Source organism: Zonotrichia albicollis, chromosome 2 (assembly GCF_047830755.1).
Source record: "Zonotrichia albicollis isolate bZonAlb1 chromosome 2, bZonAlb1.hap1, whole genome shotgun sequence".
NCBI classification, from domain to species: Eukaryota; Metazoa; Chordata; class Aves; order Passeriformes; family Passerellidae; genus Zonotrichia; species Zonotrichia albicollis.
Window position 1 is genome coordinate 73,081,138 of NC_133820.1, and position 17,940 is coordinate 73,099,077.

At 36.0% G+C, this 17,940-nt stretch overlaps 1 long non-coding RNA gene across 2 annotated transcripts in view; it reads right to left on the reverse strand.

Moving 5' to 3' along the window:
• Window positions 1–665: 665 nt before the first annotated feature.
• The window catches only part of LOC141728340 (uncharacterized), a 63,574-nt gene continuing 46,299 nt past the window's right edge, over window positions 666–17,940 (reverse strand). The window contains exons 3-4 of one of the 2 annotated variants that reach the window (XR_012579261.1): window positions 9,342–9,507; window positions 666–2,220 (exon numbers count right to left, since the gene is read on the reverse strand). This is a non-coding gene — a long non-coding RNA (uncharacterized LOC141728340). Of the gene's footprint in view, window positions 2,221–6,700; window positions 7,389–9,341; window positions 9,508–17,940 lie in introns of those variants that run through there. The other variant, XR_012579260.1, reaches the window with a different exon arrangement.

The following is a 17,940-nucleotide window of genomic DNA, read 5'->3' on the forward strand; positions in this document are numbered from 1 at the left end:
ACCTCTTTGAATTTCAAATAGCTACAGATTTTTTAAAGTCTGAAAAGTGTGAATACAGTGGTCACCAGGCTCACATCAGTACACAAAAACAAGAAAAAACCAACACCTTTTTTTTTTCTGATGAGGATTTTCATTGGTTTCTCATGCAGTGAGAAAATGTATCATATTACACTATAGATAAATCAGATGCCAAATGTAATTTCTGAAAAGGAGAATATTTTTAGATTTTATGACAGAAAAAAAATATGGCTTTAAAATGGGTAATCTTCTATTTCACTAAATGTGCTGCCTGACTGAGACCTTGTACGCCAAGCTTCAGCCTGAAGCAAATTGTTATAGTCGAGCTATTAACTTCTAAAAATAGGGGGATGTGATGGAAACATTAAGAAACCCACTACTGGGCACAACCACAATCCAGGGGAGGATGAAACAACACTCCTTTATTTTTCCTTCTTTACCTCATCACATTAGTGCAGTTTGTGGCACTGAACTGTGTCTGTGCTAAATGCATTTTGTTTAGCCACTTTCCTTCTCAACAGCAGCTTATGATGGTGATATTTAATCTGTCTCTCCCTCTCTCTTATTTCTGAAAAAACTTAATAGCTGCCAAATACTTCAGGTCAGGCACTTGCCACTTGTGACTTAGTACTTAAAGAAGGTGCTGCTTCCTGTGGGAGAAAACAGACAGGCCAGAGGATTGCAAGAGTGATCTGAAATTAAAATGCTTTGCAACAGGAGGTTTTTGCATTTTCATTTGAAGCATTTTGAGAAACAGAACAGTAGAGGTACATTTTGTAACAAAATGTGCAGCAGTGATTTACTTTTTGGTCATGAACTGTGCCTGCTCTGTGTTTTATTGTAGTGTACAAAATTTCTCATCATCTGCTATTTATTTTACATTCAGCACTGTAAAACCAAAGAAGCACTGACTCATGAGTCAGCAGGTGGGTGCCCCTCTCCAGAGGCATTCCATGCTTTTTTGCCAAACCATTTAGCACATCTGCAGCCTTCACTAAATCATTTTTAAAAGTAATATCAGTAATAAGAGTCAGAGAGCCTTGAAAGGTATGTGTGGTATGTGTTCTGCAAACAGGCTCTCAACAAAAATCCCCAGAGCTAGGAACAGCAGTAAAAATCATCTCAAAGGAGCAGTAGAGAGTGGAGAAAATGGATCTTGGTATAGAGGACATGCTATTTATGGAGGTCAATCTGCATCAGCGACATAACATTTCAGGGCTATTCAGCTATAAACACATTCTCATGAGTCGTGCAGGGTTTTAAGGAAGGGATCAAAAAGATGAGCACACACAATGAGTGTGTGTGAGTGCTTCTCACAGACTGCTTTTCTACTTTGACCACAGAGAGGTGTGTTGCAATCAAGGCAAAGACAAACTGGAAAATAGGCTTTAACACTTCACTAGGAAAAACTAAATCAATACACTCGAGTCCCAGAAAATGCTTTGTTTTGCAGAAATTTTTAGAAGAGTCAAGAAACCTAGGAGCCTGCTAATGCCTGTGCTCCTGAGTCACCTGGACAGCCTAAAAGTCACTCTCCATACACTTCTGGATCAGTTCAAATTCTGCAAATGTTTCACTACAAGTAGGTACAAGTTTGGATATAGACAACCTGTTAAAATCAAGTTAAGGTCTCCTGGAGTGTGTATGGCACAAGAGGTCTGCCCTTGTGCACAAACCTGCTCTCCAGAAATGCTTATATCAATTGGCAACTTGCTAGATTATTTTGCTTGCTTATGGGGACAAGATATTAGACTTCCAGAGCTTAAAAGCCTAACTCTATTTGAATCCCATTTCTAAATCTATCTCAATCCCTTTGGTAACCCTTTGGTTATTTGACAAATACGGTGATAATTTGTCATGCCAGAGTCTTCTATGTGATTTTCAGTAGTATTATTTACTTCTGAAATCACATTTTCTGGATATTTTCTGGCTTCTATGTCTGCTTTCTTAAATTGCTACCATACCATGCTTCCAATCACCTGGTCATCTCAGCAAAACTGCTTCTTCATTCACTTGCCTAAAAGCATATAACATTGCAAATCACCTTCTCTGAATTTCTGCCAATATAGTTTAGACAATACAAAGAACAATTCTCCCACCAAAATTTTCCATTTATCTTGAATCTCAGTAAGGTGAATGTTCATCTGTCTCCACACCCTTTGTTGTTTTAGTCTGTGTTGGCACCTGGAAGCTCCAGAGAACCTGAAAAGAGAAAACAGCTTCTTGCATGTGACACAGATTTTGCAACGTTTGTCAAAATATTTATTACTTCTTATTTAAAGTAATAATGTCCAGGTCTTGAAATACTAAAACATTTGTTATGAATAGTGCATTTCAGTAAGTATGCAGTGCTCCATGTTTCAGAAATATTATACTGTCCAGATAAAGCCACCTGACTTAGTATAGTTTCAAATGTTGAAATTACTTTGTTTTCTTTAGGATTTTATGGGCATTTTGTGGATGCTCTGCCAATTCTGCGAGGTCCAAAAAACAAAGCAGAAGCAAGGAAGTAACTACATGTTTTTGGTGTGTAGAAATTTTATGTAGACCACAAAATAAAGCTGAAAGTAAAATGTTGCCAAAAAATAAAAGAGAATAAACATTGGGGGGGGGGGGGCAAAAAAAACCCCCCAGGAATTCTGGAAGAACAGTAAAAAAGAATGAAAAGGGAAAATGGAGAAACTGAGAAAGGAAAATGGAGAAACCACAGAAATTTTAATGTACAGGAAAGATTCAATTGATTTTTTAATAGCTTTTAACTTGAAAAATTGCATGCAAATGAAGAAGCGTGCCCCTGATTCACCAGTGACATAATTCCACAAGGACAATTATAACAGATAGTAGTTGATAGGCAGGTTCTTAAGGGTAGAAATGAAAAAAAGGAGAGCAATAGACCACTTTGTAGACACACCTCCAGGCAAACCAGAAGTGCCTGCTGTGTACCCACAAGAGAGCACTGCAGCTTTATGGGGGAGAGGCATTCACCAAGATATCATGCCAGCCTACTGGTCCTGGTTAGTGCATACACAATTCATGTCATGTCCTGCTCCTCCTTGCCTTCACTCCTGCAGCAGTGGCCAAAAAGATACAGGAGAGTGCCAGTTGTGGGTTGTTGCTGTTCATGATTGTGAAAATAAAAGAGTTCACTTCCTGGCAGCTGATTCTGCTCTGGAAGCACAACATAAAAATTTCCTAAAGGGAAGAAAGGAATGCTCTGAAGAGCATCCTGGAGCAATACAATAGTGAGATAAATAAAAGACCTTTGAGGCAAGAATTTTCATTCTATGAATTTGAAGAGGAAGCAGTATTTCTATAAACATTTCTCTTGGAACAGGGAGAAAATGAGAAATGCAGAAAATTTCAGCCTTACCTGTAACTGAACAGCTGGTACTGACAGTGAATTTACTCTATAGGACTGTAATGATTGTGTCAGACCTTATCAGAACTACTTCATTATTTCAGGTCCTATGACTGGCCCTTAGAGCAGGAACCATTCCTCACTACAGCCTGCCGCTTTCATATTGGCTTTGGTTTTTAGACACAGTCTATGTCACTATAAAACCTTGCAACTTGTACCGTCATTTACATCTCTACAGAGGGCTACACATGCCAAAAAAAAAAACCCAGATGATCCTGACAAGATGTACTTTTTCCTTCACTGTCACTATATGGGAAAGATACCAGGCAAGTACAATTATCTCAGTGTCCCTGAGCATATCAGCTACATTCAGTGAATCCTGAAGGGATGTGCCTCCCTTGAGTCTATTTGCAAACTGACCATGCTGCAAAGCAGTGGCCCAAGTATGAAATGAATGTGCTTCCCATTTGTAAGGCATACAAGCACTTTAGGAGCAGCTGGGGCTACCTTTCCATTTCCAGACAGTTGGCTGATTTGATCAGATGAAGTTTTCTAAAAGTGACTTCAGAACACAGTTGAATTGAATACTATTTAAGCCTATGTTTCTTTTCCACCTAGACATATTTGAAACTCCTGATCATACAGAAATTTGAGTGTCTAATTGTGACTTAATGTGTCTAATTAGAGTGTCTAGAGTTACTGAACTACAGATTCCACATTCAGATGAACTCCTCTGTTGGAAATGCCTCATATCTCTAGAGTATCTACATTTGTGATGCAGTCACGGGGACACTTATGTAGGCATCTATAAACTGTCATATGTATTTGACCAGACACAGATCTTGCTGAGTGCTTCAGAGCCATTGGTGTCTCCTACACTTAGGAAGACTTCTCATCAATTCCCTGGGGGAATGGTGCATTGAATCTAATGAATCAGTTGGGCAGAAAAGAGAAAACGAAATTATTGATTTTTCACTTGGTGGGTCAACCTCTCATATGGGACATGGGAAATCAGATTCTTTTATGGGAAATCAGATTCTTTTGTGTGTTGTGGGGTTTGGTGTCTTGGGGTGGTGTTTTTTGATATGCAATTTTTTTTTTTTTTGAGATAGAGTAATGAAATTATTCATTCCCTCAGACTGCTGCTGTCTGGAATTTTGTTTTTTTAACCTGGACTGTAGGAAACCTGGATTTATGTTTCTGTTCTAAGCTATGCCACTGGGACTGCAAGATAAGGCACAGCCTTGTCCCAGTGACTACTGTATTGACTATCCATAGATGTCAGGGAAGTCTTTGCCTGCCTCCCAGGAGAGGAGCTGGCCATAAGTACTTAATTCTAGAAAGTTCAGAGCTGACAATATGCTATCAGAGGGATTTCCAGTGGGAAATCACTGCCTCTCTGTGTTCTGGAATATGATGTCTGACCATGTTCAACTCTTGGGGGTTAAGGCTCCATCTCTATTTTCAGATTCTCAAAGTAACTAGCCTGCTCAAGCAGCTGAATCCTGATTATTTATTTTTTTTAAGATTATCTCTTGTCATTGTAGGCAGAAAATGCTTGAAGAGTTGCAAGAATGGGGCATATGCAGCATATTTTTCAAAAGAACCTATTGAAATTGTGGAACTATTGTTCTGCACTTAACTATCATAACAATTTATTTTCCAAAATAAATTATCTAAATAGTTCCCATTTTGTTCCTTCTGATTGACAATCTTACCCTCAAAGCACGAGGCCATACTTCAGTGTTATCAGTGAAATGTACTTTAATACTCAGCAGAAGCAGCAATCTGTTTCAGAAGAGGAATTTGCCTCTCCCAAGAGCACAGCAGGGAGGCTGTGGCAAACTCCCTCACTTCAAGTTTAAAGAACAAACAAAATCTTCAATCACAAAGTAGAATTTAACAGGATATCCAGTTAGGTGTACAGTGCAGATGATTCATTTCCACGTAACATAGACCAAGACAGTGTCTCAAGAGTGACATCTCCTTGCCCAAGGGTGGGTCTCAATGCATAGCAAACCCTTAACCTGTGTCCCTCCCATCACCAGGCTCACCAGAACGGCACTGCCGCCAGCAAATCATTTCCTAATACATTCAGATTCATATTCAAATCCCATTCTTTTGTCTTTGATCAAAACAAAACAAACAAACAGAAACAATTGCTGCTATTATTTCTGTTAAGGTTCATAATATTATGCAGTACCCTAACTTTCACAGATTGAGGAAAAAAAAATTGCATCGTGCTAACCAGCATCCATTTCAGTATAGAATTTGTCTCATTAGAACTGCATTTAAAGGTTTAGTGAAGCTCTTAGTGTTTTGTGGTTTTTTTGGAGCCCATAAAAATATCTTTTTCTGTGATAAAAACCCAACTAAAGTTGTGTAGTTTTAATTATCATCTCCTCTAGCATAAGAGCACCAAAGGAGGGAAATGTAACACTAAATGTAATGAAAAAGCAACAGTGTTTGGATAATATTGCAGAAGAAATTGAATATTGTGAAGCATGGAATTACACATTACACATCAGAAATCTCATATAAATTTAAATGAAAAGTTCTAATGGGAAACCTTTTAATCTAATGAAAACATATGAATTTGCAAAGGACAATGTCTCTCATTTAAACTATCAAATTTGATAAAATGATCCCAGAAAGGTTTAGGTCTAATTATATTTTCAAAAAAATAACAGTTGACAGAGAAATGTAATAATCTTCTTGAAAAGAACTAACAGAAAAAATTAATTACACCAAAATGCTACAGAAGGGAAAATGAGGCTGATATGTCTTGTTTACCAGTGCAGAAACACATTCAGCAAAGCAGCTATTGAAACATCAAACTTGTTTTATCAGTATTTTTTCATCAGTATATCAAATGTTCAAGTGACTGCTATTTGAAATATCCTTTCTTCAAGACTCATTGAGGGGCTACTTACAATGAATCCAATACATAACTATATAAACCAATGAACACTAAAGAACTTCCCTCAGATACACTTCTTTCAGTGATAAATACTCATATTAGTTAATTAAATAATTAGGCATTTTGTCAAGTGATCTGGCATTATATCTCCTGTTTAAATGAAACAGTTAATGCTTGCATAGTCCTATATATTTAGATTCTAGGCTTTCTGGCAAGATGAAAAACCTGTTTCAAAATTGCTACTCTTTTTTTAGCCTGTGTTTTTAATAAAATGAACTCAATAGGTGATAATGCCTGATGATACTTAAATTTTTTATCATTTGCATTGTTTCTAATCAATAAAGACTGGAAAAGTGAACAGTTCTGTATTCATATTGTACTGATTATGTGAATATCTCCCTTTCAAAAAATGTGAAATTATAATTTTCCTTGATAAAAGGAAAACAGCACTTCCTTTTAAAATTATCATGTACTCATTGAGTTCAAATTTTAGCATATATTTTTTATGCTAACTACACTATTTCCTAATATGATCAAATATATGTTGTCTGGCCCCAGTCTGGTATTATTTTTAAATGTGAAGGGAATATTTGGGTGTTAACCAAATTTGAAAAAGCACAGGCATTATCCTCTGCTATTCTCTAAATCATCTTAGTGCTAATTTTGACTTCAAGCAGACTTATGATAAAAGTAACTATATAAGTTTTAAGTATCAAAGAATATTCTAGACTTATTCTGTTTGAATTATACCCCAGGCCTTGAAGAAAGTTTTAAAGGGCTTAGCTCATTGGAAGTCATTATGCTTTTCATGGGCAGTCAGAACAAATGTTATTAAAATGAATATCTCAGTAAGATTCAATTATTTATCACAGGTTTTGCTTATAATGGTACTACTTTCCTTTTTTTAACATCCTGACAAAAAAATTGTATGAAATAATAGTTTTTCAGAAGCGAGTATTATTCAGGCTCAGCAAAGAAAAGACTTTACTTTGCCTCACAGATTTTTTTCTGAGAGGGACACAGCATCCTTTCACAGAGGAGGTAGAGGGGCAGTGGAGATCTTGCAAGCCACCAGTAGGATTGTGGAATGTCCTGGGACAATCAGGGGTGATAAAGACAAAGTAATATTAGGAATTCTGTACACCTTGCTGTAAAGCAGAAGCTGGATTAAAAAGTAAACCTTAGGAAAGAATCTACGGTGCAAGGACGGTCAGGAAGGGGATTTGTTTGCAATTTATATTTTAATTTCTCATTTCTAACAGATCTGACTTTTGCTTATAGCTGCCTCATACCTGTCTGTTTGTGTCATAATAAAACCTAGCTTTACAAAAACAAAGATATAATAGTTGCATGAATGCTGCAGGAGTAGGGCCGAGGCCATGGTATGTCTGAGCTTCAGACAGTTTAAGTTCCTTATACCAGCCACAATGTCACCTGTCCTCTGTTATGCAGATCTCCAGGTTTTTATAAATATCCTTCCATAATTTTTTCCCATGTAGGTCTTGTCTCAACAAACTGACCAGTGGAGGGCACCCTAGAAACTTGGCAGGCCACATGTACCCTAAATATCATATCGTTAAATAGTAATTGTAAGGACAAACAAGTACAGAGAGAGGAGACTGACAGCCATGTAGGGTGGATGCTTCTATACACTAACAGAGTTACTCCTAATACCATAGTTGTAATATATTCACATCATGTCCCAGAGCTAAATTTAATTCCCTGGCAACCATGTATTTAGCAATGTAGAAATAATTATTAAATCTTAGAGATCCACCAGAGGTCTTTTGAAGAATTGGACAACTACAGCTAACCAGCATAAGCTTTTTTCTTATTAAAAGCCAAATGTGATTAGCTTAGTTTCCAGGGATACTTCTGCTGCAAAATTTTTGGAAATCTCTTTTCAACATTTCATTCACAAAAATTGATAAAATATTTGGCATTTCTTATTAAATGATATAAATTAATTTAGATATGAATTTTGAACCTTTCATGTGGGGAAGAAAATTGTATTTCATTTCCTATTTTTTCTGTTCACTTACTTTTCATCTGAACATTATTCTGTTATAGGTCAAGAGGGGCAATGCAATACTGTCCGCTACAGCATATTATTTCTTTAATATTCTGGTTTTCGGTTTTAAAACATTAGGACAATTTTTTTCCTAGAAAAAATCGAAACATCCCAATTTCTAGATGAATGCTCTCTTCCCATGACAAGAAATAGATGTATCTAAAGTCCACAGAAATGGGCAGAAGTCTTGCAGTTCCTATTGAGATGACCTGAACCAATCATAGGAGAGCAGTGCTTCAAAAAATGAACTTTAGCATAGGAGAATTAATCTCCTAAGTCTCTTTCTACAGCTAGTGGAGAGACAGAAGGATCTCTACAGGCAATTCAGAAGAGGATTCAATAATTCTCAGAAGAGGAATAATACTGAATCTAATTTTAGATTTTTCCTTGCCCTCCAGGGGAGCCTATCTCTCCCTATTGAACACCTTGAACTTGGGAACATTAGCAATCCAGGACATAGATAGTCTTCACATTTACTCCCCTAAGGCTGGACTGTTTCATCATAATGCTGATCTAAAGCATACACTCAAATAATGGTATCTGTAGCAGTTGTCTGGACTTATTTCTACATATAAATTTTTATCATCTGAAACATCAAGTATTTCTATTTGTTTTGACCCCAGTCACCAGTAATAAACAATTAATAAAGTAGCATTAATATATCAAGATGCAGTTTTATAGTACTGTTGTATATCTACACATATGCAAACTTTGATTTTTGGGAGGAAGAAAAACTTTTTAAATGTTTTGTAAGCTTATCACTTAAAAATTACTTTTACTTTTCTTTAATGAAAGAGATTTAAAGAGAAATTTTGGCTTCACCAAGGCAGGATTTGGTGCATAAGTTCAATAAAAGAAAAAAAAATTCAAGTAATTCTGCTTTTACATGATTTCTCCTTTTGATTATTTCATGCTCTACATGAGAATGTGGCAATTAATGAATATTGACAGCACTGTAACAGTAACAACCTCACCTCAGCAATCTCCATAAAGAGACCTTAGTGTTGGAAATACATTTCTTACAAGGTGAAAACTCCATTTTCTTTCCACTCCAGCAGATAAAAACTGAGTGTTTTATTCAGGCTGTGTGTAGCACATGGTACCGTGAGCATTCTGTCCCAATTGCGTTCCCACCGCTCCCTGCCAATGACAAAGCAAGAGGCAGCCAATATACAACTGTTCTTATGAAACATCCTAGTTAGATGTGAAAAAAATCAAGAAATACTCTAACCACTATTTGTGTAAGTGGATCCAGCCTCGTTCCACAGAGTGCATATTTGAGACTGCATCCCTTTGGCTGCAGAGCCAGCCGTGCCCTGTGGTGGGTCAGCTGGGCAGGTCTGGAGCTGGCTGTGTCCAGCACAGGGCAGTACCCACAGACAGGGCAGCACCCACAAAGGGCACCCTGCAGCCCCCACTTCCCCTGTCTGGGCACCTGCTCCGAGTGCAACCACATGCCTTACAAGACTATAAAAAAATATTTCCTCCCCTTGGTGTCATATCTTAACCCCACTAACACCCGTGACAAAACATCAGTACTATTTTTATCCATTGCATATGTTTTTTCTTAGTCAAAACAAACTTGTTTAGTGATTTTGAAGATCCCATACAAAGGGGGAGACTTAGAAACTTCCTTTCTTATAAACTTCCTTTCTGTTTTACCAAAGCCCTCATTGTTTCTGCACTTATAACTGTGTCTGAAAGAATGGAGATCCTTGAACTGTTCATCCTTACTATCTCTTGTTTATAATTCCTTTTTCCTCAGCTTATAAAAATCATTTTTATCAATCTAAGCTTGTTAAGTAAGCTTTAACGAAATTTAATTCAGATGCTTTGTTAAAATCCAATTTTACCACAGCTAAACTGTGCATCTTTTGAGCAATTCTATGCAAATTTTTTTTTTTTTTCTAGCTAAGTAAATCCTTTCTATTTCAAGGATGCCCATTGCTCTAGAATTTGGTTGGCTTTTTTTGATTTTGATTTTTCACAGTTTTAGCAGAAGTTCAAACTAAACAATGATTCCAGAGCAAGGCTGTAGTTTCATGGCAGTAGTACTGGATGCCTTGGAGACCAAAACCAGCAACCCCTGAGGAGAGGGCTGATGAGCACAGACAAGTGCAAAAGCATAGATTACAGAAATCACCAACATCAAAAGGAAGAAGATAAACATTATGAGCACTTCCTTGACCAAGCTAAAGAATAGGCTATCAATAACTTCAGTCAATGGAATGGATGAAGGTGAAATTCATTTGGAAAAGATGAAGAAAAAAGTTGAAAGAGAAGGCTAGATTATTCATGTTCTGCACACAACTAATTTCCCATGATAATGCAATTCCATCTGTAGGCAGATAGACCAATACAATAGGAAATAAAGAATATTCTTTTACATTATGAATATGCCTAAGGCCTGTTAAAGCAAAGATGATGACAGAAATCTGTGAGGCTGTATTGGATAATGTTTAATTACTTGTATCAGGACTGGTTGCTCTACTGTCTTTTGCTTGAATAACTCTACAATGAATATTTTTATGTGACTTAAAATAAATGAACAATGGTTACCATTGATAGAAAAATTGATTGAGAACAGAAAAACTACTAGTCATTCTTTGGACCTCCCAGAGGACCTAATCTGGTAAAATGTATCATGGGTTCTCAAGTAGGGATTTCAGAGACAGATTTGAGGACTATAACAGACAGAAGGCACTTTACCTTTAATGAACACACACAGCATTAACAACCTGACATGTAACAGATGCAGAGCACACAACAAATACTTAGAGACACTATGCCAAGGAGAATGAGTCACCATATTTTCTTGGCCTTTTGATATACAGCTGTGATTAGATAGGCTACATTCATTTTATGTCACAAAGGCTGCATTATGTTTGTATTTGTTCTGGAGCAGTGTTCAAACTTTTACAGGTATCATTCTGTGCCTTATAGTGCTTTGTATGTGAAAAGCAGTTTATATTTTTACAAATGAAACAAAGATGTGAGTTAAGGGCAACATGCAGTTTATTTTAAGCAACTAAAATGCTTTTTATGCACTGAATTTCTCAAATAACAAGGGTAACAGGAACAATCCTCACTTAAATGATTTAATTTCTTTTGTGTCTGTGCAGCACAGGTCACTTGGAAACCAGAATAATGTACTCATTTTGTGATGCACCAGCTTTCCTGTAATCTGTAGTCTGACATCACAGCCAAGAAGGAGACTCAATTAGACACAATTTAAAAATTTGGGTAAATAAAGGGATTCTATACTGTCAAATTTGAGAGTCACATGAATGAATACTTGAGGATATAGAAGGAATGTTTTATTAAAAAGACTGTATGATTGAGCATTTATATATCTGTGCTAAATTTAAAAATAATTTAGAAATCAACTTTGTTAGGTTTAGAAGGTTTTCTGCCTCCCACATATATTCAGATACTGAGTCACATTTCTTTCTGTCTTCAACTAGGTTATCAGATCAATCATACAGAACCTTCATGCCTAGTTGCTAATTATTCTTTATTGCATTTCCTATTATTTCTAATGTATATGAGCAGTTCTCAGGAGTTATAATCCCTTTTACTACACTACCATTATAATTTTATATACCCAGTAACCTTTTATAATCACAGAAGAAGAAAAAAATTAAATAATGAGAAATATCGCAAGAGTTTTCTTTTTAAAGAAAATACTGCAGATTTTTTTTTCCCAACCAAAATATAGCTTAAAAGAAATTTTTTTTTGTGTTTATAGATGTACAGCCCAGATGTGCTTACCTACCCTGAATTGAGGCTCTGGTATTTAAATGCTACAGCTTAAGGACACAATGTGTTTAAATTCATGAAAATCTTTGAGCAGTAATAGTTTACAGGCTCTTTACACAAGGTGCGGTAATTTGATTTTCAAACACCTTGGCACTTTGTCTCATTACCCTTCTGTCACTCTAAAATTTACAGCAGATGACAAAAAAATTGCCTCATATACACAAAGTATGAACTCAGTATAACATACATAATGCTGATTAATAGAAATTGTAGCAACAATTGTAGCAAATTCAAGCAGTTGGATGAGGACTTTACTATCTTCCTTACAAACTACATTACACTCATTGCTTTCTACCCTAGTTAAAATTATCCAGAGATTATATTCATTATACAGCTAATACTCAATAGCATTTGGTGTGATTTGTTTTTCTAAGAGAAACACTTCTGACAAAGACAGAAAAAAATTACAAATCAAAGAGATCAATGGCCAGTGTTGTCATGGCACTGTGACAAAGTGCATGAAATGAAACACAGTAGTTTCCCAGATGCTCCACTTCTGGGGTCTTTCCATTGACAAAAAATCTAGATTCACAACTACTTAGCTGGTATAAGAGGGATCTGTGCTATGATCTTCCAGGAACTACTTACACACAGTGTAGATAAAACACGTTTCATCCAAAACAAGCATTAAACACTGGAACATTAACTCTCTTTATGCATTGATAAACTATCTTTTAATGCCTTCTTTTTAATTTTTTTAATAAACCATTATACGGTCATTTTAAACCTCTCACTTGGTAAGATAAATAACCTTAATATCAGGGGGTTTTCACTTTGCAGTGGCCTTTAGCTGTGTTTGTTCAGTCCAGTGACTTCCTTGACTTTCCACATGTTTATTGTCGAGGCCTTTTTTAGAGGACATTTGAGAATTGACTTACATAATAGCAAGAAATTGCAGAAGTATTTTAGCAATGGTAGTCCTAGTTTCTACTTTGTGCCATGAAGTATGAACTACCCTTGACTACAGAGAACTATTTCAGATTTTTAATTTTTCCTGAATTTTACAAGTAGTGAAGGAACCAGCTATCCATTTAACAGTGTGATTTGACAATCTGGAGTTTGTAAATTTGTTCTCTCTGCATAGCTGCCGAGGAGCGTGGATTTGTAGATGCTACTCTTTCCCAAGTTTGTTAATATAAACACTGGTTACTATACTTCCCTTTTTTTTTCCCTCTCAAAATTATTTCTAACTCAAGAAAAGATAGAACTGTCTTTTGGGGTTTTATAAGAAAAAGTGCTCCTCCCCTTACTATTTTGCCTAAATGATATTTCCTAAAAGATTCATAAATGGTGATTTTAAAATTCCAGTCACGTGAACCATCCCCTCAGGTTTCTGTTATACCAACGAGGTTGTGTTTATGCTCATAAATAAGCAATTCCAATTATGCTTGTTTATTACCCAAGCTCCTATCATTGGTGTATAGGCAATTAAAGATTAAAGAATTTCTTCACTCATCGTCCTTTGGTGTCTTGATTAATTTTGTTCTCAGCATCACAATTCTGTACTGAAAGTTCATGTGTTTTCTCTTTTCACCCTTCTCTTTTATTTGATGCCATCCTAACCACTGCAGTATAATTCTTTGGTAGTTGCCTCAGTGATGTTTTCTAAGGAACTTTAAAAGGTTTTGAGGACTTCCTAATGCCTATGTTTAAATTAATTCTCAGAACTGATTGCCATTTTATTAGCAGAGTAATTCCTTAAAAGAAATCCAGTTGATTGGCAGCCAGCAGTGCGATGCCTCTTTGCCTTTTAAGGAAGCAAACAACCTATTTCAGCATTGTTCATATTGTGCCACATTTCCCAGCTATTCCATCAGGATAAGCCCTAGTACTACAAAATACTTACTAGTATCAAGCAATCCACTTGAAATTGTCATATATATTAACTTCTAACTAGAGTGCTGCTGGACCATGCCAGGGCAGACTGAATCAAATGTCACTTCATATAAGCAAAATCATGCTCAAACTCCTATCACATCAAAGCAAAATAAATTGTGAAGTGTGATACTATGAATTTCTTTTGCCAAGTTGTCATGCAAAAGAAATGGAATAATTCACAAAAACAATTATGTTCATAGGCACTCATTCTTAAGTGTGCCATTTCTTAAGAAAGTTTTATGAATAATTCAAGTAGTGATTTTAATTAGTGTTTAAATGATCAAAAAGATAGTTCTGCATAAGTAATGATGTGATTTTACTAGCAATTGTTTTACCACCATGAAAATTATTGAAATAAAAAACTTCCTAAGACAACTAATCAAATTTGAATAAATACAGATGCCACTGTATTTTTCTGCAGGTAAACTTGATTGCTTTTATCATGCTAGCAGAGTTTACAGCACATCTTTTGTGAGCACACAAGGTTCTTAATACATCTCAGTTATGTCTTTCACAGGTAACAGATGTTTAGACTGACATCTATGTCCTTCTTCAACTACCTTAAAAGTCAGCAAAATACCTTGTGTTGCTAATGTTTGGTGGAGGAAAAGTTCCATACCAATGACACTCTGAGACCTCTGACAAGAGGTTGTGATTAATATTTTGTGGCTATCATAACCACGGGGTTATGATAAAAAATCCTGTCTCATGGAGATCAGTGAAAGTTTTTCTCTTGACTTGACACATTATCTCCAGCCTAAAAAGGTGTGATTTGGTTGTCTAACTGGAGTTAAACAATATCACTTTTGGCATGCTTTCATAATGCACCAGATCATCTGTCACTCCACAAGAGAGGCACTGAACCCCACTGTGTCAGATCTGTCAGCCCCACATGAATGTATGAGATACAGAAAACTGAAACAGCACCACGTGCATGTGTTAAGGCCACTGAATTGCAATTCAGACCCAAAGCAATTATTTTCTTTGGAGTTACATATAAGTGATGGAGAAGATGAAAATCAATACAATTTTTATATACTTTTTTTTTAACATGACTTAAGCAGTCTAAGATTCTGTGAACTTGTCATTCAACCAGGCTTTCTTTTAAGTAGCAATGCCTCAGCTAAAGAAAACAGGAAATTGAAGATCTGAGGGAAGAGATACTGGCAGGTCTCAATTTTAATTTTCATGAGAATTAATTTATAATATTTTTTCCCCAACTTTGTTACTAAAAAAAAATTAATTTGTTTCTACCTGCCTCTACATCATCTTTCTCTATTTTCCTGCCTTCTGAGACTTTTCATGGTGAGGGGAATTGTAGGGGACGACTTTAGCATGAGATGACTTGTTTCCCACTGACTGTACTGAGCAATTTCCATAATGGGAGATGAACACTGAGCTACTAGGCAGGCTGAGCAGTCTTAGACACAGCCTGGAACAGAATCCTTCTTTCAGCTGCTGACACACAGGTGTTTGGTTCCACTGGAACAACCAGAATGTCTGAGAGCTCATACAAAGGCAGAAAACACAACGCTCAAAGTCCGTGCCTGCTGGAGGGCAGGCAAGGCACCATAAGGTGTCTCAGCTGGGCCCTAGAGGGATTTTTTGGATGCCCATAGCACCTTTCCAAGAAGCTGGGAGTAAGAATGTTGTCAGATCTTTCTAGGCAGACCAGAATAAAAGCTGATCTAGATTTTTGTCCCATGATTATTATGGTTAATTCCAGAGAAAACTATCTATCTTTGTCAGTCCAGTTAGCTCTCAACATAGTATAAAAGTATGCAGTTGACAAACAAGATGCACAGGTGTTTACACTGAAATTTTTATAATAACAGTGAAATTCTGAAAGCAGTGAAATGTTTTCTAATAGACTTACTGATATTTATATTTACAGGGAAGCAGGTTTCCAAAACACAGTAAAGCTTTTCATTTCAGTAAAAATATATTCTTGTGAATTGTAAACATTCCTGCAAAGATTAATTTTGAGCAAGAAGTGATTATCAATAAGAGGATGGTGATCTCACTAAATGAGTAAACTCACAGGCATCTCAGAATTATATTATTCTCATAATGTACAAATGTTCAAAGCAAGAGCAGTTAGAAGGAAGCATAGTTAGGAATTAAATAAGCAACAAATAAGCAACTGCTTATATTTCAGATACATCCAACTTTTTCATCACCATGTCTTCTAATATTGCAACAATGGCAGTGAGCTGAACATTTGTACAGTACAGGGTGTTGAGGGACTACTCTTGTTAGTCCAACCCATGCTGTTGGAAAACAGTTTCCTATATTACATTGAGAAGTAAGATTCATTCTTCACAGGACCCTAAGCTTTTAGGAAAAAAAGCTAATATTTTTCAAGGTTCTTTTAAAGGACAAAGGAAGAAAAATTTTTGAGCTACCAGTTATTTGTCTCACATTGCTGTTTCATGAGAAAGTCTTACAGAGAAAGAAGAAAGTCACTTTGTAGTCCTCCTGGGATATAGAAATAGTGCATGAATCCATAATGGCTTCTCATCCATGCATCACTGGGGAAGGAAAAATCAAAATAAGGTTTCTCTTCCAGCCCTACAGTGTGCTTACTTTCTCTTTTTGCTGATTGCATGCTCTCTTTACTGTTGAAATAATATTAAAAACACATAATAAAAACTGTAACTATTTGTTTTATACTAAGTTGTTTGCTTTAAGTGACATATACAGAAATGGTCATCTACCTCCCAAAATAAACTGGCAAACAAACAAATTCAGCCACAGCTAGCATGAATTATAAGAGGGTTTTATATTTCCTTCAGCATAAAACAGGGAAAAATAAATCCCATCAGTAAGTAAATGAAGTGGATCTCAGCATAACCAATCTATGAGCTGAAAATTAGTTTAATTCCCATGGTAGGAAGTTTAAGAGATTCATAGATTAGAGGGCCAGAAGGGACTGTTGTGATCAAATTTATAAACTTATGCGGAGATTTTCAAAGGCACAGAAGACATTTGGGTATGTAATTCCCACTGACTTGAAAAGAAGTTGGATTTTAATTGTGACATCATTACAGAGCTCCCCTTTCAAAGAATTGTAATTTGACCAATAGCCTGGATCCTAATTCAGAATGTGCAATAGTCAATGTCACCTATGATTCAATTAAAAGTGCCTCAACATAGACAAAATGCAAACGAGTTATAGTAGCCCCAGTGCCCAGTATTTTTCTTCTGACATTGCCTGCAGAGAAGCTAAAAGAAATTTGATTACTAGGCCTGTCCAAAACCTGTGCAGCCATGGTGGTGGTAAAAGTACCTTTAGACTGAAATAGAAAACACAGACTATCTGAAGCAAGAAGAAGTATAGACATAAGCCTATACCTTGAAGGAAAACACATTTCTCATTCAATTTATTTGACAAAATTATTCCTTCTCTATGGAAAATATCCTGGTGACATCAACAAATTATAATAAATTACAGTTTTTAAAGTTCACTAGAGCAGAGTCAAAATTCAACTTGGAAGGGATTAAATGCATTCTGGTCACCAAAAGGACTGTCTTGAACAGAAAAAGACATATTCATTAAAAAAAAAAAAAAAAAGGAAATTTGTTAATCTCTTATAACAGACTGTTTGTCCACGGTCTACTTCCTGTATTTAAATACAGTTTATCTTAGTTTTAAAAATAGCATTTAAAAAAGGAACAGAGGAAGTTTTACACTGGATGAGACAGTGATCCATCTATTCCTAGCATCCGGTCTCCAGGAGAGATTGTTAACACAAGCTGATATTCTTTCAGATATATCTGGTGTCTTCTAATGACAGTTTTAATGCTCTGTTTATATTTCTCTGCTATTGAGGCCTTTTTTATTTTAATGTTTATTTACTCATTTATTTATTTCGC